Consider the following 23787-nt stretch of genomic DNA (forward strand, 5'->3'; position numbering starts at 1 on the left):
GGAACAAGGTCCTTCAATGGTTATTAATGGGTCAAAAGAGAATTTCTGAGTGTGCATGGGTGGCCCAACATTTACCCCACGGTAAGTAAATTTGCAGCAGGATCAGGCACTTGGAGACATGTAAGCACCAGGAATGTCATTGCTACAATTTTACAGGCCCAGTCCTGACTGCTTCTCTGGAGTATTTTTGAAACTCCACATGTGGCAACAATGACTCTTAATATCTTTTGCTGATGTTGATAGAAGGTTAAGCATTGGTTAGGACCTCAAAGACAATATCCCGCTCTTCTCCAAGATAATGTCATTTTGTTTTATACCAAAATGCCACTGGCTTCTCCATGGACAGCATGGTGACTGCCATGGAGAGGCCAAGACAGCATTCTCAGTGTCTGTTGGTAAACGTATGGACATATTCCTCATCTCTTTGAACCTACCAATATTCCCACCTGACCTTATCTAATGGTTCATCTATCCACTTTAACCCTTCAGCCCAAGCATATATTGTGTCAACATGCCAGATATAGTGACACACTATGTCGCCATCTAAGTCATGTTGTTGCTGACTGTCAAAGACTTTCCTTCTCACATTATTCCTTTCTCTGTTATCCCTTGCTTATCCTCTGCATTCAATCTCTATCACAGCATGTTGTTAACTATCCCCACAATTGAGTTCTCCAACTTTGCTTCTGTAGCCCTGACATTCCTGCTTCACCTATAGTGGACAGGTTCCCAAGCCTGACCATGGCCCCTTTGACTAACTTAGATAGACACCTTGCTTGGTACCTATGCAGACCGCTGACTGATTAGATTAGATTAGATTACTTACAGTGTGGAAACAGGCCCTTCAGCCCAACAAGTCCACACCGCCCCGCCGAAGCGCAACCCATCCATACCCCTACATTTACCCCTTACCTAACACTACGGGCACTTTAGCATGGCCAATTCACCTGACCTGCACATCTTTTGGATTGTGGGAGGAAACCGGAGCACCCGGAGGAAACCCACACAGACACGGGGAGAACGTGCAAACTCCACACAGTCAGTCGCCTGAGGCGGGAATTGAACCCGGGTCTCTGGCGCTGTGAGGCAGCAGTGCTAACCACTGTGCCACCGTGCCGCCCACTGATGTTTTAAATCATTTTGTGGGATGAGGGCGTTGCTAGCTGGCCAACATTTATTGTTTGTCCCTAGTTGCCCTTGAGAAAGTGAGCTGCCTTCTTGAAGCTCTGCAGTCCACCTGCTGTCGGTTCACCCACAATGCCATCAGGGACTGAATTCCAGGATTTTGACCCAGTGACTGTGAAGAAATGGTGATATATTTCCAAGTCAGGACAGTGAATGGCTTGGAGGGGAACTTGAAAGTAGTGGTGTTCCCATATATCTGCTGCCCTTGACCTTCTCGATGGAAATGATTGTGGGTTTGGAAGGTGCCATCTAGGGATCTTTGGCGAATCTCTGTAGTGTTCTTGTAGATAGTACACAATACTGCTTGTGGATGTGGCCTGCTTTGTCCTGGATGGTGTCAAGTTACATGTGGTTCTCTGGCTGGCATGGCACCTCAGCTAGTTGCAGTAGACCCACAGGACTGACCGTGTACCACTCTCCAGACTGTTGAGGTCCAGACAACCTGACCATCCCAAGTGACTGACCACGACAAGTGCCCAAGCTCCTGAATTGTCTACTGCTCTTGACCTGCTGTTCTCGGACTTCAAGACTGAACAGTGTCTCCCTGGACTTGACTGAGGACTTCTCCCTGTAGACTTTAAGGTATGGCCATTTGGTTGAGGCATATATCACATAAGTAGCTTGAATGCATCTGACAGATAGTGCATGTTGTAACATTGATATAGCCTCGTGCCATACGACAACATATCCACTCCATTAACTGATCATTGCTGACAACCAATGACAAGCTGCCTGACATTGTGTCTACACTAAAAGGCAAAGCAAGACAGAAATGCCAAGAGTTTTATAAGATCTGGTTGAGGGGGCAAATGCAAAAAGGCGAGGCAGGATAGGGCAGGGGATGGTAAAGATGCTGTGTGCACTCAAGCAGGTAAAAAGAGATTAAGTGCTAAAAGACCAAGCAAGCAGACCTGAGAACGTACCCTGGTCCAATCCATGAGTTTAGTGCATGTTCCTGCTCACAAACTGGCCTGGTAACAGCATTACATTGCAACGTGCTGGAGAGAGCCAAAGTGCAGAACTGTAATACAGCATAACACCAGTGTGCCGTGTGGGTGTGGTGAGGCCAGTATGGGTCCGATGTAAAGGTATGTGCAGTGGTTGCTTATGCAGCATTCCCTGAATTGTTGGTACCTCGTATCCAAGATGGAAGAGAAGAAAAGCAACCAGTGATTTGGAGTCACCATGCAATTTCTGTGAATTTCATGATTTGTTGTCTCTGGTTTGTACTTAGTGGATGGGTTAATGGAAAACTGCATATTATTGAGGTGAAATTTGGTAATATAAGATACCAATGCATGTAGATAGGCTTCTTGATGCTCACCCAGTAAGAATCTCAAATTGCCATTCAACGTTAGGTCAGAAAGTGGGACATTTTGCATCCGACATCAAGCAGCTCCTTGCTGACTAGGAAGATTTTCTTCACTTTTGTGAGATTACCCAAGTCGTTCATAAACTGGGATGATTCTGCTCTCAGAATAAGGTGTCATTTGTACATGTCATCATCTTAGTGAAAATGCTTGATTATTAAGTTTGTTAGAAAGTAGATTCTTTTAAAGATTTGGAAGTGACATACAATCACTTGATGTAGGAATAAGCTGTAGCAATTCATCACCACAAGGTGGCAGAAAATACTTTCCTAAACAAATTGTTCTACTCTGCCATTTTTAAAAAGTTATGAAACTGTGGAGAAGAAAAAAATAGTTTTCAAATGTGTGATCAAGCAAATGGGATACTTTGTAAGATTATGGAGATTTCATACTTTAGTGTAGTATGATTGGTACTTAGCACAGCAATTGTTTTACATTTACAGTGAATGGAACAGTATAATCTAAATTATCTATCAATGTGAAAAATTACAAAGTTATCATCACAAAAAACACAGGAATGACAGCTGATACTGCTGGCAATGATCTGTTCTGAATTTGATTCCAATGAACTGTAATCTGATATGTCACTAGATTATGTCAAAGGATAAACTTCATCTTTCCGAAACTTAATTGTAATCCTTCCCTGATGTCTGTTGTGTTTTCTATACCTCAGACCTATGTGGAATTGATGCTAGCTTTAGCGGATGTAACAGGTTTTCTGCGCAGTGTTTTAAAATGTTTGCTCCATGCTTGTATTGTTATTTTCATGGGATGGGGGTGTCACTGGTGAGGCTGGTGTGTAATACCTAACTGTTTAATGCCCATCGAACGGAATGACATGTGAGGCTATTTCAGAGGCAGCTAAGAGTCAACTGCAAGCTGTGGTTATCGAGGTACACACAGGTCAGATCAGGTAAGGATAGCCGATTTTCATCATTAAAAGCCATTAGTAAACTAGATGACAACTGATGATGGTTTCAGTTTCACCATCACTGAAACTAGTTTTCAATTCTAATGTTCATTAGTTGAATTCAAATTCCACCAGCTACTGATGATGAGATTCAAACCCATATTCCTAGAGCATTAGCCTCTGAATTACTGTCCAGTGACATTGCCAGTGCAGCACCATCTCCTTAGGACCTTACAGCTCAAGTTCAAGCAACTTCTCCAGTTTGTTTGTTTTTACCTGAATCCGCAATCAGACTTGACTAATCAAATCAATAGTAAATATAATCAAATACAGAAAACTGACTATAACTAGAGTCTTATTAATCTCTTTGATTTTTGAGAGAATTTGTTGTGTGAAGAGTGCAAGTAATGAAAGAGACATATTTGGAGCATCTGTGCCAGATATTTTTGGGGAGAAAATCAGTGCAGTCTTTATAGCAGCTGATATTGCATTGTTGGAATCTACTATATTTGAAACAGCATCTTCAATTATGGGTTTACCAGTGGATTAGATGCTGGGTTATCCCATGCATAGTATTTTGTCCTTTTAGCTGCTCAGGAGGGAACATTAAAGAGATTGTTTTGGAAGATCCAAGAGATATCTGTCTTAATTGTTTGATTCATTATCAGTCGCTGGGGGTTCTAGTGGATGCAAACTTAAGGTTGTAGAGAGCTCTTTAGGATTAGTCAGAGAAGGAGCAGAGGCTACTTTTAACTCTCTTGTCTTTCTTCAATTACAACAATTTCCAATTGCTTATAGATTAGCCTGTAAGACACATGACGTCTTCACTTGCCTCTATTCTTATCAAAACACTAGCCATCCTTTCTAGTCTACATAAACTGATATTAGCAGTTTCCTGACACACCTCTGGAACAGATGAGGCACGAATTGAAGACTTTTAGACCAGAGGTATGTACATTATCGCTCCACCACAGGTCATTCAATTGATTGGTCATTCACCACACCCCATCCATACACATCTTTTCAACTCTTGTTTTGAATACACCAATCAGGGAGACACTCCCATAACTAACCCTGATAAATGTCACAAATGATATATTTGACTGTGAACATGGTAAATTATCTCTCTTGCCTTTTTCAAACTGTCTACAGGCGACCACAACTCCCCCTTCAGTGCCAGTTTTCCATTATTTAGCCTTGGTGAAAGTTACTCCTACATCATTTAAGGCCATAAGACCTGTATTCCGGATGAAGGGCTTTTGCCCGAAACGTCGATTTTACTGTTCCTCAGATGCTGCCTGAACTGCTGTGCTTTTCCAGCACCACTAATCCAGAATCTGGTTTCCAGCATCTGCAGTCATTGTTTTCACCCATAAGACTTGGGAACAGACTTAGGCCATTCACCACGTGTGAGTCTGCTCTTATATTCAATCAGATCATGGCTGATCTGTTACTCTTCAACTCCACTTTCCTGCCTTTTCCCCATAACCCTTGATTCCCTCAATGATTTAAAATCTGTCTACCTCAGCCTTGAATATACATAACAACCCAACCTCTACAGTCCTTTGCAATAAAGAATTTCACAGAGTCACAACCCTCAGAATAGAAATTCCTACTCATCTTTGAACCGAGAGTTCACTCACTTAACTGAGTGACCCCCTTACTCTGGTATTATGCCCTCTGCTTCTAAACTCTCACATAAGGGAATGAAAACTCCTTTATATCTATCCTGTTAAGTCCTCTAAGGAATTGTGAATGCTTCAATAAGGTAATCTTTCATTCATCTAAACTCCAATGAGTTCAAGCCCAACATACTCATCCTCTCTTTTTTAAGACAGTCCCTCCATGCCCAGGATCAACCTAGTGAGCTTTCCCTGGACAGCCTCCGATGTTCGTATATCTTTCCTTAGATAAGGGAATGTACATCAAGGATAGGATGGAAGGCTGGCCTGACTGGCTTTCCCCTCTCGGTTTAGGACTTTCACAACAAATGCAACAGTTAGGTATACCCAGTAGAGTCAAGGAGCCCCAGCAGAGGGTTCACATTACCATCTCGCGTACTTAAATCACTTGGGTTCCCAAGATCAGGTAAGAATGTCATCAGTTCCAATGACAGATTGAAGGCATCCTACCACCACTATCATTAAATCCCATCTCATTCTTGCAATTAAGTCTTTATGATGAAACATTTAGTAATCCAATAGCTGAGTCAGACAGAACCACAATGCTCTACAATGATGATTGCTCAGCCAACCTGACTCATAAGTGAAACCTGAGGGATGGGATCTTTACCATTCAATTCTAAATAAGCTTCCAGGCCAAAATGCTCCTAGGTAGGGCAGTTCTTGCTGGAGTAGCAATGACAGCTTGCATCAACTATTTGCTGATTAACTGCACTTTTACTTGATTACATTCCAATAGCACATTGTATTCATACAGTGGTCCTTAAGATTTGGCTTTGCCAGCTGCAGTAGTAGTAATAATGTCACTGGACTCGTGATCCCAGTTTAATGTTCTCAGGAAGATGGTAGAGATTTGAATTCAATAAAACATATGGAATAAAAAAAACAACCATAGGTGACCATGTAACTACTGTCACTTATCATGAAAACCTAAACTAAAGCTCTTTGAGGAAGGAAATCTATCATCCTTACTTGGTCTGGTCTGCATATGACTCCAGACACACATCAATGTGGTTGACTCTTAACTGTTGCCTGGGCAATTAGGAATGGGCAATAAATGCTGTCAGCCAGCAATGCCCTTGATTGCTGGACTTAAGTGAATAAAATATATAGCTCACAAACAGTCCAATTTGGTAGAGTTTTAGCTATGACCTGGTGCAGTTTTTTTTGCAATTGGCAGGTGCCTACTTCACATTAAAAAATCTGTAAACAGATAAATGTATGTCTTTATTTCTTTAAAATCTTAATTTGGATATTTGAATCCATCTAATCAGAATGTTTTTATAGATCTTCGACTGAAGGCGTAATTCAAATAAAGAAATATCCCTAGCATAGCGCTGACCTTCACTGTACCTTTTAATCTTCTTCATGACGGAGAACCCTGACCTTTACTCTACCTTCTTGGACTTATATAGTTTGCACTTCTTCTCACAAACAATCTTCTTCTCCTGGGATCATTAGAGTTGACAATTATCTCTTCACACATTAAACTAATTCTCAGAATATTTTATAGATGAAATGAGCCCAGTCCCATGGAAATTAGGTCAAGGATGAAACAATTTCTCTGAACAGATGTCGTCACAGTTTATTGCATTGCTAGTGCTATTAAACAGGTAAAACCTGTGGTAACCCAAAACAGCCCTTGCTGAGATGGGGAATGTTACAAAGTAAGAAAGTGGAGTGGTGATTGTAACTTCATGGAATAAACTATGAAGTTTCTTTACTGCTTTCGTAAATTATCTTTATTTTTGAAAATTTAATAACCACTGAAAAGAAACAGAAACAAATCCTTACTTTTTTTCAAGATCCCATGATTTTACATTTAAAATCCAATTCCTTATTTTCCCTATATCTTACTGTGATCCGGCCCACAACTGGAAATAGAACAATACTAAATTTCATAACTGGACTCCAGACACCAGACTACCTCTGACAACGCCACAAAGTCAGCTAGTACATTTATAAAACTATTCATATACATATGCATATGCCATTCATTATGTGATATGGTAACATCTTGTCCTGAAACATAATGATTTCTGTTGATGCGGTTTGCAAATTCTTCTCTGAAGCAGCTAATGTATATCTTCTTCTCCCCACAGATGAATTTGATCCATCTGGAGTCCAGGGACAAACCCACATCATTCTGTTAAAAAAAACAGAGTTTAATAGTAACATAAAGACTGTGGCACTCACACCAGAAACTTCTATGTTATTTAATCCACCTGACAATGTAACTGGAACATAAAATGCAAATGCAAGAAACAAATTGGAGAGATCTGTGTTCAGGAGTAGTCAGCAATTGTAGAAATGGAAACTTCAACTCACAAGTCATGGGTATGGCTAGATGAGATATCTGCATAGGAACAGGAGGAGCCCATTCAGGCAGTCTCTGCCATTCAATTAGATCATGGCTGATTATATACCTCAATGCCACTTTCTCCACATCTCTTGATGTAATTAGTTTGCATTGATTTCTGTCTTGAACCTAGTAAATGATGGAGTTTCCACAGCCCTCTGGGGTACAGAATTCCGATGATTCGGCACCCTTCTCTTCATCTTAGCCTTACATGGTGATTATGTCCTCTAGTTTGAGAGTCACCAACCAGGGAAAGTTCATTTCGACATCCACCAGCAGAATTTTGTAAGTTTCAATGACAACACTTCTCAATCTTCAAATGTCTGGAGAATATAAAACAAGATTCCTCATTCTTTCCTCATAAGCCATTACAAATATCCCAGTGGTTAGTCTGGTTGACCTCCATTGCAGGGAGAAAGTGAGGACTGCAGATGCTGGAGATCAGAGCTGAAAATGTGTTGCTGGAAAAGCTCAGCAGGTCAGGCAGCATCCAAGGAGCAGGAGAATCGACATTTCGGGCATGAGCCATTTCTGAAGAAGGGCTCATGCCCAAAACATCGATTCTCCTGCTCCTTGGATGCTGCCTGATCTGCTGCGCTTTTCCAGCAACACATTTTCAGCTCTGACCTCCATTGCACTCAATCTACAGCAAAGAGACCATCTTTAGATAAGGAGACCAAAACTACATCCAATATTCCAGATGCTGGTTTACCAAGGCTGCAATTGCAGCAAAATATTTTTACCTCTGTAATCAAAGCCCTTCACATTGAAGAGAAACATGCCATTTTCCTTCCTAATTGCTTGCTGTGCCTGCAATTTTTTTTAAAATGACTCATAAATAAGGACAGCCTGGTCTCTTTGGACACAAAATATTCCTCACCATTTAAGAAACTTTTGCCACTCTGCTTTTGCTATTAAAGAGGAAAACTGAATACTTACTCTCATTAAATTCCATCTGGTATGTTCTATCCATTCACACAGCATGTCCAAGCCATAGAAACAGAAGGAGACCTGTTGAGTCTGCTCCATCATTCAATATGATCATAGCCGATCATCCACTTCCATGTCTTTTCTCACATCAAAAAGTTATTGTGAAAAATACAGGCTTAAGGTATAAGGGGCAAAATATTGGACAGAAGATTGACTAGCTAATGGGAAATGAGAGCAGGAATAATGAGACATTTTCAGGGTGGCAGGATTTCACAAGTGGTGCACCGCAGGGATCGGTGCTAGCCCCTCAATTCTTTACATTTATATCAATTATTGGAATGAAGGGGTCGAAGGTACAGGAAGTAAATTTTCTGATGACACAAAGATCAGCAGGAAAATGAATGGTTAAGAGAGCATAAGGAGCCTTTGAAGAGATATATAGATAGGTTAAGTGAACCTGGTAAATGGAGGACAATGTGGACAAGTGTGAAATTGTCCATTTGACATAAAGAATAAAATAAGCGTATTATCTAAATGGTGAGATGCAGAGAGATCTGGGTGTCCTAGCACATGAATTGCAGAAAGGTAGTATGCAGGTACATCAAGTGACCAGGAGAGCTAATAGAATGTTATAGTTTATTGTAAGGTGAATCGAATGCAAGTGTAGGGAGATTACGCTTCAGTTATACAGAGCATTAGTGAGACTACATCTGGAGTACTGTGTATAATACTGGTAACTGTATTTACAAAAGGATGTTATTGCATTGAGAGCAGAGAAGGTTTACTAGACTAATACCTGGAATAAGCATGATGTGAACAAAGTTAGAAGTCACACAACTAGGAGAAAGTGAGGACTGCAGATGCTGGAGATCAGAGCTGAAAAATGTGTTGCTGGAAAAGCGCAGCAGATCAGGCAGCATCCAAGGAGCAGGAGAATCGACATTTCGGGCATAAGCCCTTCTTCAGGAATCAGAAGGTCTTATGCCCAAAACGTCGATTCTCCTGCTCCTTGGATGCTGCCTGACCTGCTGCGCTTTTCCAGCAACACATTTTTCAGCTCGAGAAGTCACACAACACCAGGTTATAGTTCAACAGATTTATTTGAAATTACACAAGCTTTTAGAGTGCAGCTCTTTCATCAGGTGCAGTGAGAGAGCAGGGCACACATACAGAGTTTATAGGCAGAGAGATCAAAAGATCACACAACTGGAGTGAGTGGAGAGTCAGATAATACATCTCTGCAGGTGACCAAGAGTGTTAGATGGTGTGTAAAGCATTTATAAAGTCAATGTCAGTGCTGTGTTGTCATGATAATCAGGCAGAGCTATAGGAATATACAAAAGATGACATCTCAGGTCTGACACTGAATTGTCAGTTTTAACCTGAAATTAGGTTGGTTTTATTCCAAAAGCTGTAATTTATAAGATGTCACATTGACTAACTGTGACTACAAATTGTGTGGTTTTTGAACAAAATAGAATGTATCTGCAAATAAACAAAAATCTTAGATGAAGTGTGTGTGTAAGCAAGAATAAGCAGATTGCCTTATAAGGAAAGAGTGGACATGCAAGGTCTGTATCCTATGGAATTTAAAAGAGTAAGAGGTGACTTAATTCCAACATAGAAGATCCTGAGGGTATGATTTGGACTTCACGAGTGGACTTTGAAAGTTGTTTCCTCTTATGGGAGAATCTAGAACTTGGAGTCAAGTTTAAAAATAAGGGATACCCATTTAAAAACAGAGATGAAAACATTTTTTCTCTCAGAGTTGAGAGTCTTTGAACACTCTTCCCTCCCTCAAAACGTAGTGGATGCAGAATCTTTAAATATTTTGAAAGCAGAGGCAGATAGGTTCTTGATTATCAAGGATATGCAGGAATGTAGAGTTGAGGTTAAAATCAATTCAGCCATGATCTTACTGAAAGATGGAGTTGGCTCAAAGGACCAAGTGGCCTATTCTTGTTCCTTGTTCATATGTTCACACATACACAATACCCATATGCCTTTATGACATTGACAGATTTCTAAACACCAATCTCTTTTTTGACCACACTCATTTACTAAGTTTCTTTAGCCCTCTGTGGTAAAGCATTCCAAAGATACACAACCCTTTTCTTGGTCCTAAGTGGCTTCCCCATTATTTTGTAACTGTTGTAAACTCACCAGCCAAGGAAAACATCATGCCTGCATTTACCCTGTCCATCCCTTTAAATATATTGTAGATTTCAATGTAATCGCCTCTTGAAAACTTTGGAGAATACAGGCCCAGCTTTCCAAATATCTCTTCATAGGACAGTGCTGCCATCCTGCGAACAAGTCTAGTGAACCTTTGTTGCATTCCCACTATGGCAATATATCCTGAGGTAATGAGACCAAACCTGCAGGTGCAATTTAACCAATGTTCTATAGAATTGAAGTAAAATGTGTTAGTTCTGTACTCAAATCCTTTGGCTATGTTAGCCATCAGTGACTTATTGATGAGGAAACTCAGGCCCCATTGTACATCTGCATGTTCTAACTCCTTACCACTTAAGAATGCACATTTTGTTTCCCTATCAAATGGATAACCTTAAATATTTCAATATTAAATTCCATCTGCCACATTTTTGCCAATTCTTTTGAAGCCACTTTGCATCCCATTGCATAACTTTGCCTCACTTAACTTTGCCTCATTTGTGATATTGTATTATATATAACTAGTACATATAAGAACATTCAAGGGCAACTAGGAATGGCAAACAAATGCTGGCTCATATAATGAAACCAACATCCATAAATGAATTTTAAAAATGTTTTTTGGCCCAGACAATCTTTTTCTTTTCGCATAACTAAAGAAGCTTTTACAGTGTATTTCTATGCTTCTGCTAGTTTGCATTCATTCTCTTTTGACTTTTTAAAATCTGTTTCTCAGTTCTCCTTTGTTAAGTTCTAAATTGTTCTTCATCCTCAGACTTACCAATCTTTCTGGCAACCTTATAAACCATTTCCTTTTGTCTAATACGTTCTTAAACGTCTTTTGTTAGCCATGGTTGATTAAGAATTCTCTTTGGGTGCTTGTGCCTTCGAGAAGTGTATAGCTATTGTCAAACATGTAGAATATCTTTATATACTAGCCATTAAATTATTTAGTGTATTTTCCCAATCATCCGCAGTCAACTTGCAACCCCACCCCCAGATCTTCACAGTTTCCTTTGTTCAGAATAAATACTCCAGTTGCAAAATGAATTGCACCACCTTCAAATTTAAAGTAAAATTCTATTATATTATTGACATTAGTTGTCACTGGACCTGATGAAGGGCTTTTGCCTGAAACGCCGATTTTTCTGCTCCTCAGATGCTGCCTGACCTGCTGTGCTTTCCTAGCACCACTCTAATCTTGACTCTAATCTCCAGCAACTGCAGTACCCACCTGCGCCAAAGTTATTAATTAGCCCTTTCTCATTATAGAAACTAAGTCTAAAATGGGTTGATCCTTATTTGGTTCTTAAACATATAGTTCCAAAATCCCATCTTGCACACACTCCAGGAATTCATCCTCTACAGTATTTGTGCTGATTAGGTTTACCCAGTTTGTATTTAAATGGAAAGTGCCCATTATTACAATATCACCCACAATACATATATCTTTAATTTCCTGATTGATACTATATCCAAAATTACCAAAATTACAGGCTCGGTAGCCTGTATGCTACTCGCATGCTACAGTCTGCTCATCTATTTATCTGTTCCTGAGTAGAGTTGCTCTCCCACAGATCTAGCTTCTCTCAACTCCCTGAAAGTAAGTGAACTCACCAAGCCTCACCCTCTTTATATCCACTCCTATTTAGAAATGATTCATCTACAGGCCCAATCTCTCTCTGCTCCCCCAATGTACACAATGTGTACAATGTGAAATGTTGAGTCTATCAATATTAAAAGTTCCACATCTGAAATACTCACTTAGCTAGACAATTGGGTAATTCTACTGGACAATAAACTGAAGATTTCATCTGTTATGTATGTAATAGTGAATTTTCAGCAATTCATTGCTACAATAATGTGAGACTGTATTAAATAATACTCTAGGTGAAATCAGTTCAGAGGCTAGGATTGCAGAATTCTGGGAAGGCCTGTACTTATCATTGAAGGGGTATTTGGCAGAGATTAAGGATATAACTTATTCTGGTTTCAGCCTGATCAATGTGCGAACACTGGTGAACTATGAAGGAGACTAAAAACAACTTGAGCCGGAATATACACACCGGGAATGAGTGCTCATAGGCGTCCCTTCACTCCAAAAAATGTATTGAAAGGCTGAAGTGGTGTCTAAGTTAGATCAGACATGACGATGTGGTAAGGCTGTTAGTTTGCTGTTGCCTGCCTGCAAGATGGCATCTGTGGAGAATGCAGCGACATTATTGTAAAGAAACAGTCGGGTGATAGCTGGGATAAACATCTGGCAATCTGCATCCTCCAGGTAACCACCCTGTTTCATATCTCAATTTGCATTATCTAGTTTCTCAGTGAAGGGGAGGAGAATTGGAAATGGCATATAAATAGGACGAGTTGGGCTTTAATGAAATAATCATACATAGAAGTAAGAATCCACTACTAAATGGCCAGATTCTCAATTTGCCATCTAAGCTGTGAGATGAAGACTGAGAAAATTTCTTTCAACACCTAAAATCTGATTTAAAAAAAAATCTCAATGTATTTTTCCACCTTTCCCAGCATTGTTCACTGCACATCCGGAGCGGAAAGTTTCACTCTAAGCCTCGATAATAATATGGTCAAACAACTATGGACTCAAAATTGAACATTCTAAATTGACCCAGAGCTGTAGACATCAAGCCTGACAGAAAATTGGTCAAATTAAATTAAATAATAGCCAGCAGCTCTCCTGTGGTTGAGGTAACAATTCAAAGATTACGATTTGAAACCTTTTACATTTTAGTTTCAACTCTATCTCCTCAAATATCTCATGGGCTGAAGCTTAAGCAGTTAAGCAAATATCTTAATTTCTAAAACATAAAAAGATCTCTTACTGATCAGTATTAGTAGCTCCGAAGAGGTGCTGGCAAAGTGGTAACATGACTGGCTCAGTATTCTGGAACCCGAGGCTAAAGATCTGTGTTCATGAGTTGGAATCTCACCGCGGAAGGTGATGAAATTGGAATTCAATAAAAATCTGGAAAAGAAAAGTTAGCATAATGTTGACCAGGTAGCCACTGTCTATTGCAATTTTAAAAAATCAAATTCATCAATATGTTTTAGGGAAGGAAATCTGCCAGGCGGTTTGCCCTCCTGGTGACTACAGAATTTGGTTGTCCATTAAATGTCCTCTGGGCAATAAACGCTGGCCCAGTTAGCGACGTTCACATCCTATGACTAAATTTAAAAAAGCAGAGAACAAAGGAGAACCATAACTAATGTGATTTAGCTGTGAATTCAGCTTGGGCTACATGTAAATAACATAACCATTTAATTCACAATCCAGACTTGTAGACTAGTAGTTTCCTTTAAATAATACAGTCTTAATTCAATACAATCTTTCGTTTGGTGATTGCAAAAGTGCTAACAATTCTCGTTAACCCAAACCAAATAGTCTGAATATGAAATAATTTATCAAAAGGCTAGAAAATTAGTGACTGTGAAACAAGTGGTAAGTTGTTACCTTGGAAACACAGTTAAGTAATTTCCATATTTTGATTTAGACCCTACTTCATACATAATTCATGAAGGTTCAGTTATGTCACCTCTCAGCAATGTGTTCCTTATGTTTTCTTCTAGCTGATTTAAGAATTAGGTCCCATGAGCTAAAGACAAGCCAACAAAGCACTTCCATTGTTAATACAGCTGTATGTAATTGTTTGAAATTACTTACCAAATACTTTGAAACAGTAAGAACCATTGTCTAATAAATATGTTTGAAAGCAAGGACAGTACTTCTGAAGAAGGGGGAGGATCGTCTCTGATGGTGGGAATCATCACATTCTATTGGTTAGTCACAGCCACCTTAAATTGGGCTGCCCCCAGACATTAAAGTTACTGAACCACCAATGTCTGCCATCCTCCATAGATGCACAATGATGCGAGATCCAGCCTGGTATGTAGATGGTAACCCAGAAGGAAAAACCAGTGTAACTGGCAGATAAGACATACTGGTCTGATCCTTCTTAAATACCTCAAAAAGGAACTCTAATATGATCAGTACATTTATTTCCATGTGTTATTGTTTTGTTCCTGGTTTTCCCTTCTTGTACCAACTGCGTGGCCCAAAGGAGGACTTGCAGTCAAAAGACAAGATACATGGGATGGTAGTGATTAGCTGAAAGCTGAGGTTCAATATCAACATTGCTATTCTCCAACAGACCAGAATGACTTACACTAGATTAATAAGTGAGGCCAATTCTTCCTTTTGTTAACACGGCAAACACGGATGACCACTGCAAATGTGAAATAGGTTTCTCTGCCACAACAAATTAATAAAGATAATTGAGGTGCCTGTCACAATCTTTGAATACCTCATATCTCTATTTCTATCATTAGGTGGAGGTTTTGTTACAACTATCCGCATTTACACAGTAACCTTGTATTCTGATACCAAAGATAAAGATCACTTTTACAATACTCTGGAGCAGCTGCCACATGGATTTCTCCTGGGGAATTTTAACGCAAGAGTTGGATCAGGTAGAATTTCAAGCCAAATGTCCTTCAGTCATCTGAAACAAAAACAGAAATTCCTGGACAAACTCAGCAAGACTGGTCGCATCTGTGGATAGAAAGCAGTGTTGACATTTTGTGTTCAGAATCAATCATTGTGCTGCCAATCTAAACAATAATCATGAGTGGAAAGGAGAACTTTGCACACGTTATAGTCATTACATTATTAATACCTCTTTTCAGGACAGATATTGACACAAAACATATCATGGTTTCATCTGAGATCTGATCACTGATGTCAATTTGACCTGATAATCGCCAGAAGATAATATCTGTCTAATGTTCTGCACACCATCACCTTTTATAGTACAAACTGTGATAGTGATCATTCACTTGTTAGTAGCAGGGTAAATGTGCAACTACAGAACATAATTAAGTCCAATCACATGACATATACATGTCATGTATGCTCATACCACACAAAAATGTCAGGTGTTCTTTGAAGTTGTTAAACCTGAGGCCTCACCAGATAATGCTGATGAATCATGGAAGTCTGTGTGGTCAAAATTCCATGAGGCTGCAATAACCATGTTTGGCAAAGGAAGAAACTGAAGCAAAGATTAGTACGAGATTCAGCTTGCAGAAATGACTACCAAGAAGTGTCAGTTCAATTTACACGACCAAACACAAACTGACACTGGCAATAATAACCTTTATATTAAAAGGAGCATTCAGCTCTACATTCACCTAAGTTGTGCTTTTGAAGTCTGCAGATTGGAATCTAATCACTGTTAGGAACAGGCGTACAACCCCTGGATAGAGTGCCACTCCAAGCTATACTTGTGTAAGACAGATGTCATTTGCTCTGGACATGATGATTTTCTGAAGCTACCTGCCATTTATGAGCTTGATGAGAGAATCTAACTTTTGCATTCAATGGCATTACTAAAGCTATATCCCTGAGGAGAAAGTGAGGTCTGCAGACGCTGGAGATCAAAGCTGAAACTTTATTGCTGGAACAGCACAGCAGGTCAGACAGCATCTGACCTTCCTGAGGAAGGGCATGTGCCCGAAACGTCGAATCTCCTTTTCCCTAGATGCTGTCTGACCTGCTGTGCTGTTCCAGCAATAAAGTTTCAGCCTAAAGCTATATCCCTCACTGTCAACAACCTGGAGATTACCATTGGCTAGAAACTTAACTGGACTAACAATATAAATACTGTGACAACATAAACACAGAGGCTATGAAATCTGCATGTACTAAGTTGCTGAATCCCTAAAGCCTGTCCACCAAATACAACGCAAAAAACAGGACAGGGTGATGGAACACTCCCACTGTCTGGATAAGAGCAGATCCTACATTACTCAAGAAACTTAACATAATCCAAGCCAAAGCAACTCATTTGATTGGCACCACATCCATAAGTACACACTTCCTTCACCACTCAATAGCATCAGGGCGTACCATCTACAAGATGCATTGTAGTAGCTTGGTAAGACTTTTCTGACAGCATCTTCCAAATCCACAACCACTACCAGATAGCAATACAAGGGCAGTAAATACATGGGAACACCACCACCTGCAAGTCACTATCCATCCTGACTTGGAGGTATACCATGTTCTTTCACTGTCATTGGGTAAAAATCCTGAAACTCTCTTCCTAACAGCATTATGGATGCACTGAACAACAGGGGTTGCAGTAGTTCAAGAGAGAAGTTTACCACCACCTTCTCTGGGGGACTAGGAGTCAATACATGTTGAGTTAGCCAACAATAGTCACAGCAAAGAATGAATAAAAGAAAGGCAATAATAGAGAGCTTTACCAAATGATGATGCATGTCAGAAAATTGTGAGAATTTTATCTTTAATGTTATCGTCCTGTGTCCCTAGTATGCATTTAACAAAATGGCCTAAAATGTATTGCTTTGAATGGCATGTGAGTTTTTTTTTCTAACATATTGAGAGGAGAATACCAACATTAACAATGTGGCACTTTTCCATTTTGTGTCAAATTTCAGAATTAAATGTAATTATTTTCAAAATGAATGAATTATTCCTATAATTGTGAAAGGCAACCAGAATATAGAAAGGTAGCTAGATCGTAATATAGACACAAGGAAAGAATGATACATAAACAGAGATTGTTGGAGAAACTCAGCAGGTCTGGCAGCATTTGTGGGAAGAAGCACAGTTAAAGTGTCAAGTCTGTTGAATCTTCATCAAAGTTTCTCCAGCGGTTTCTGTTTTTGTTTCAAATCTCCAGCATCTGCAGTTCTTTTACTTTCGGAAAGATTGCATGTTGTTGTAATGCAAAGTACAACACCGAAGTTAAAGTTACTGTTATAGGCTGGAATGTGGATCCCTGTTAATTCTGAATGCTTTTAAAAAATGAAATTATATTGCTTTTTTTTTGTCATCAGGAGTTAGCAGGATTTTGTTTTTCTCTCCCAGAAATCCCACTGAGCAATTGGACATTAACTTAAGGACACAAATGCACATTAAAGCATAATGAAGGTGAGATCAAACGTGTTTGGTGCACAGAAGATTGTTGGAAGGAAATTCTCCACTCCTTTTGGACAATGTTAAACCTTTTGTGAAATTGTGCCAACATCTGTTGTTGGAAAGAGTTCAAGCACTTTTCTTTCCTCCACAAATGTTCTGCCTTCATGTATATTTTTTACACAAGACTAAAATGTTGCTTCTGGTTGAAAAAAAAAAGCAAGCTCGATCTGCATCCCATGCTTTCAAAAATAATTTCACATATTTTCCTTGCATTCTGACCCACAAAACAAGGATGGTTTTCTCTTTGCAATGTAATTAAGTGTTAATGCTATTAAGTTCGACATGCTCTGCACAAACTGGAGGCTGACACTGGGAATATTGGTAGTGATAGAGAAACTGTCAGAGCAGCAGCAACAGATAAAGTGTTTTATCAGTTCTAATTGTGGAGTAAGCTGCTGAGTCATTCCTGATAATGCTTACTCAGCAAAAGCTATTAAAGACTCACTATACAGTAACTCAACAATTTGTTGGCTGAGGGAACATTTTCAAATTCAAGCTTCACACTGTTACATAATTCAACATCTGCAATTGATCTAGTCATAAGAACATAAATAGCAGGATGGGCACATTTGGCCCTTCGAAACTGCTCAGCTGTTCAATAGTTCATGACTGGTCTTCAAACTCAAATCCACCTCCCATGCTTTTATCCCTTCATTCCCTTAATACCCAAATATTTAACAATCTCTAACTAAACGTATGGTATTCTACAACAGAACATGCGCAACTCTCCAAGGCAGAGAATTCCAAACATTTGGGTGAAGATATTTCTCCTCATCTCAATCCTAAAGATTAACTGTAATTCTGAGACTATGACCTTAGTTAAATACTCCATATCCCAGGGAAACATAATCTCAAAATATACCCTATCATTTTCCTTAAGATTTTCTAAGTTTCAATACAATCATCCTAAGGGTGATGTGATGGCCCAGTGGTTAACATTGCTACCTTACAGCAGAGTGTTTTTTTCTTGAGGTGGGGGTGAAAGAAGGGCTATACCTAAAACATTGACTTCTCCACCTCTGTCTGGTTTGCTGAGTTCTTCCAACTGCCTGTCTGTCTAAATTGCTATCTTACAGGCCCAGGGACCCAGGTTCGATTCCCATCTTAGATAAATGTCTGTGTGGAGTTTGTATGTTCTCCCTGTGTTTATGTGTGTTTCTACTGGGTGCTCTGGTTTCCTCCAGAGTTCAAAATGTACAAATTAGGTGGATTGGCCATGCTAAATTGTCTGGAGTTTTCAGGGATGTGCAGACTAGATGGCATAGCCATGGTAACTGTGAGTTTATGGAGATAGTGTCTGGGTAGGATGCTGTTCAGAGTGTCATTGCAGATTTATGGGCTAAACAGCCTCTTCCTGCATTGTAGAAATTGTGATTCGTTCTTCTAAATTCAAGCCGAATATACTCAATTTCTCCACCAAAGAAAATCCCTTATTCCGAGAATCAGATAGTTTATCCTGTTTTATGTAGTGACATATGTAACTTAATTGAACTGAAAAGTATCTTTGCTTGGAAATTAATTTTTAAAAGGAAAATATGGCTATATATGACATGGAAAAGCTAAAAGTATAAAACAACAAAATGAAATTTAAAAATGGGGGGATTGAAAATGAAAGAAGAATATGATTCACCCAATAAAACAGTCTACTTGTGAATGCTTAGAAATTATGAAAATATAATTCCTAAGCATTATTGTCTCATCAGTCTATAATAGTCAGCTTTCCTAAAATTAATGTCTAATTACTATAACAGTCTCAATCAAATTCAGCAACATGAGAATATTGATGTCATAGCAAGCTTGGCTGATGTTCAGGGAGAACTCAACTAGCTAGAAGTGATAATTTAAAATTATTGTATCGAAACTTTGCTAAATTAACAGATTTCGTGGAGAAAGTATGAATTTGGAACAGATTATAAACAGGTTAGAGCACAGTGGCAGTGTCCCTATGTTTGAGTGAGTACGCCTCGATTCAAGCATCACCAGCTCTATCATAACACATCTGAACAGGCTGATTAAAATATCTATAAACTTGTTTATGGTGTTTACTGTTGCTAATACCAGCTATATTAATTAGCAATCTTATCTGTTTTAGGCCAGTTAGCTGATTGGTGGAGTATCAACTTAATGAAAGCTAAATAGTAAATAGATAATTCAGTTTCCCTTCCCTTCCTTTCTTTTATATCTAACACACAACTGAACTTTTTTTTCTCATCACCAAATCACCCGGCTGTATTTTTTTCAGTTATTAACTACAAATAAATAATCATTTTTATTTATGTCATTGGAACACTGTCAAATTCTTTTTTTATTTTACCTATTTTTCTAATCAACCTGTTCAGAGATGCTAGCGCACACCTCTTGAGCAAGCGGAACTTGAACCTGGGCCTCCCAATCCAGGGGTAAGGACACTACCATTGCACCACAAGTAGGCCCCAAATAGATAATTCTCTTTTAAAATCTTTTTTTTCTCTAACCAACCCGTTCAGAGGTGTTAGTACACATCTCTGGAGCAGGTGGAACTTGAATCCAGGCCTCTCAGCCTAGTCGTAAGGACATGACCGCTATGCCTCAAGAGGGTCAAATAGATCATTCTGAAGCCGCATGATGATAGTTAACACCTGGTAACTAATCCCTTAAATCTGAAGCTTGTTAAGACACAAGCTTTTACAGCCTGCTAATTTACCTGCCAAACTGGATTTCAAATTTCTGCAAAACCTTTCAATTAAGGTGTTGCTGACTATACTTTTACTAATATACTTTAAATACCAACCTGTTTGGACACGTTTAATAGCTTGCCTCAGGGCAGGTGGGACTCAAATCCAGAGCTTCTGACTGAAAGAGTCAGAAGACTGACTCGAGAGCAGAACCTCTGAGCCATAACATCCCTCCCTATGCATTTTTTTTAACTAAAAGAAATTAACCTATTTTCCCTGAATGATGTTGTTCAGTAATGTTTTTACACAGATCTGGAGCAGGTGGAATTTGATCCCAGGTTACTTGGCTCGAGGGTAGGGACACCAAAATTGGACCACAGCAGCCCTCTGCTTCTGCAATTTTACTGATGTCAACTAAACAACTATCAGCATATCTAATTCACCTGTAATCTCCGGAGACAGATTATATTAAAGTGCTTAAGTTTGGTGCTGTTTGATTAAAAAAATAGTGCCACAGACTGTTCGAAAATAATTTTCAAGAATGTAAATATCAATAACCATAAAAGGAGATAAATTTGTATAGTCCAGGCTACTGTTCTAGAAATAATAATAACCTGATGATGTAAGGATACGCCCAAACTGTAGAGCACTATTGATTGGCTGCCTTTGCTGGTTCAACAAATCCCAGTCCACTTCATTCGGGCACGTGTTTTGACAGTCTGATTTTGACCTGTGGAATGTGAAGCAGCATTCTAGTTAATGTACAAATTGCTAAATTAATTGTGACTAAATTTCAAAATTGAGTGGATTCTGAGAAAATGTTTATGATTTCAATTGTAAGGGAAAGAATTAAATAGCAAATTGGAATGGAAAAAAAGTGTGAGGGAATGGAAAAGTACAAGTATTAATTGAATGCTGTGGAAATAAAAGTTGGATAAATTAGTTATTGAACTTGTCCATTCAGACTCAAGTGATCACATGTGGGTGGCACGGTGGCTTAGTGGTTTGCACTGCTGCCTCACAGTACCAGGGACCCGGGTTTGATACCAGTGTTGGGCAACTGTCTGTGTGGAGTTTGCACATTCTCTCTGTGTCTGCGTGGGCTTCTTCCCACAGTCCAAAGATGTGCAGGTCAGGTGAGCTGGCTTTGCTAAATTGCCCTAAGTGTCAGGTGCATTAGTCAGAGGATAATGGGTGTGGGTGGATTACTCTCCGGATGGTTGGTGTGGACTTGTTGTGCTAAAGACCCTGTTTGAGCTCTGTAGGGAATCTAATCTAACATGTTGCTACGAAAGCAAAAGTTTTCAGAAATAAAGGCAAAACAGTAGCTAATTTCTGTTGCTTATCACCAGATTAGCAATCTTCCAATTGACCTCACCATTTGCCTAAAAGCAGTTGACCTCCAACTGACCTGAGATTTGTCTTTGATCAGAGGACTTTAAAGTTGCAGAACCATTGTCAGCACTTTAGCAGTAATATATGCATTAGTGTGTATATGCATTGTATTAAATTATATAGTATCCTTGTCTGTATAAATTAACCAATCCACTGTTTTATTGTGAGCATTCCACATAAGTTCTGGCAGTATTTCAATAAATTAAAATACTATGTGATAAAATTGAGTAATTTATTTAAACATTACTCCGAGATGTAAATTCAGCTCAATCAGATTCAGTTCTTCACTTCGGCCAGTTTAAGAGGTACTTTCCTTCTTATTTATTTCAATAAATCCATATAGCTGATGTTCCCTGTCCTGTATTTATATTTTGCACATAACCAGAAAATCTTGCAGAGAGGTGTTTTAATTATTTGCTTAGAAATTCAAGCACACCATCCACTAGAACTGATTTCAGAACACAGTTAGCTTAACATCTGCCATCAGGAAAATGAGAGAATTTATTATGAAGGGAGTTGTACAGAACATTTAGGAAATCTTAATAAAATCAGGTTGAGCCACATTATTTTGCAAGAGGATTCAGGCTTTACTAATTAATTAGAATGTAACATTGAATCAAATCAAATTCCTGAATGAAATATAATTCCAGAGGTAAAAGTAAAGTCCTTGACATCAAGGCCATGTTTGACCAAATGTGGCATCAAGCAGCCCATAGCAAAACTGCAGTTGATGGGAATTGGAGGGAAGAAACCAAAATCTTTGTTGGTTGAAGTCATTCCTGGCACAAAAAAAGTTGCTTGTGGTTGTTGGACATCAGTCACCTCAGCTCCAGCACTTCTCTGCAGGAGTTCCTCAGGGTAGTGCCCTAGGCCCAACCATCTTCAGCCGTTTCATCCATGACTTTCCCTCCATCATAATGTCAGAAGTGAGGATGTTCGCTGATGATTATACAACATTCATTACTATTCACAACTTTTCAGATAATGAAGCAGTCCATGTTCAAATTCAACAACATCTTGACAATATTCAAGCTGAGGCTGACAAGTGGCAAATAATATTCGCATCACACAGATGCCAGGCAATAACCTTCTCCAACAGGAGACAATCTAATCACCATCCATTGACATTCAATAGTGCTACCATCACTGAATCCCAACATCTTGGGGTTGACTAGAAACTAAACTGGTCCTGTCACATAAATGTAGTGGCTACAGGAGCAGGTCAGAGGATAGGAATACTGCAATTATTAACTTACCTCCTGACTCCCCAAAGCTTGTCCACCATCTACAAGGCACAAGTTAAGAGTGTGATCGAATACTCCCCAATTACCTGGATGACTGCAGCTCCAACAATATTCAAAAAGCTTGACACCATCCAGGATAAAGCAATCTACTTGATTAACTCTACATTCATAAAGATTAATTTTCTCTACCATTGACTTTCAGTAGCAGCAATGTGTACTATGCACAAGAGACACAGCAGAAATTTACCAAAGATTCCGAGACAGCACTTTCCAACCCTACAACCAAGTGGTTCAAAAAGGAAGCTCACCACCACCTTCTCAAGAACAATTTGGGATGGGGAGTAAATTCTGGCCCAGCCAGCATTGCCCAGATCCCTCATTGAATTGAAGCCCTACAGTGTGGAAACAGGCCATGCAACCTATCAAGTCCACACTGACTTTCCAAAGAGTATCCAATCCCAACCCATTCCAGTACCCTTGCATTTATCATGGCTAGTCCACCTAACTCTCACCTCCCTGAACACAATGGGCAATTTAGCATGGAGGAGAAAGTGAGGTCTGCAGATGCTGGAGATCAAAGTTGAAACTTTATTGCTGGAACAGCACAGCAGGTCAGGCAGCATCCAGGGAACAGGAGATTCGACGTTTCGGGCACAGGCCCTTCTTCAGGAATGAGCGGAGAGTGTTCAGCAGGAGAAGATAAAAGGTAGGGAGGAGGGACTTGGAGGAGGGGCGTTGGAAATGTGATAGGTGGAAAGAGGTCAAGGTGAGGGTGATAGGTCGGAGTAGGATGGAGGCGGAGAGGTCAAGAAGAAGACTGCAGGTCAGGAAGGCGGTGCCGGGCTGGAGGGAT

The 23787-nt window shown here is 39.4% G+C and overlaps 1 long non-coding RNA gene across 3 annotated transcripts in view; it reads right to left on the reverse strand.

Moving 5' to 3' along the window:
* Positions 1–6846: 6846 nt before the first annotated feature.
* Positions 6847–23787, reverse strand: part of LOC122559732 (uncharacterized) — a 217816-nt gene continuing 200875 nt past the window's right edge. For all 3 annotated transcript variants that reach the window (XR_006314526.2, XR_015760956.1, XR_015760958.1), the window contains exons 2-3: positions 13461–13603; positions 6847–7293 (exon numbers count right to left, since the gene is read on the reverse strand). This is a non-coding gene — a long non-coding RNA (uncharacterized LOC122559732). The remainder of the gene's footprint in view (positions 7294–13460; positions 13604–23787) is intronic.

This window comes from Chiloscyllium plagiosum, unplaced genomic scaffold (assembly GCF_037043375.1).
Source record: "Chiloscyllium plagiosum isolate Xiang-an unplaced genomic scaffold, Cpla_swu_hap1 HiC_scaffold_2, whole genome shotgun sequence".
In the NCBI taxonomy this organism is placed as follows: Eukaryota; Metazoa; Chordata; class Chondrichthyes; order Orectolobiformes; family Hemiscylliidae; genus Chiloscyllium; species Chiloscyllium plagiosum.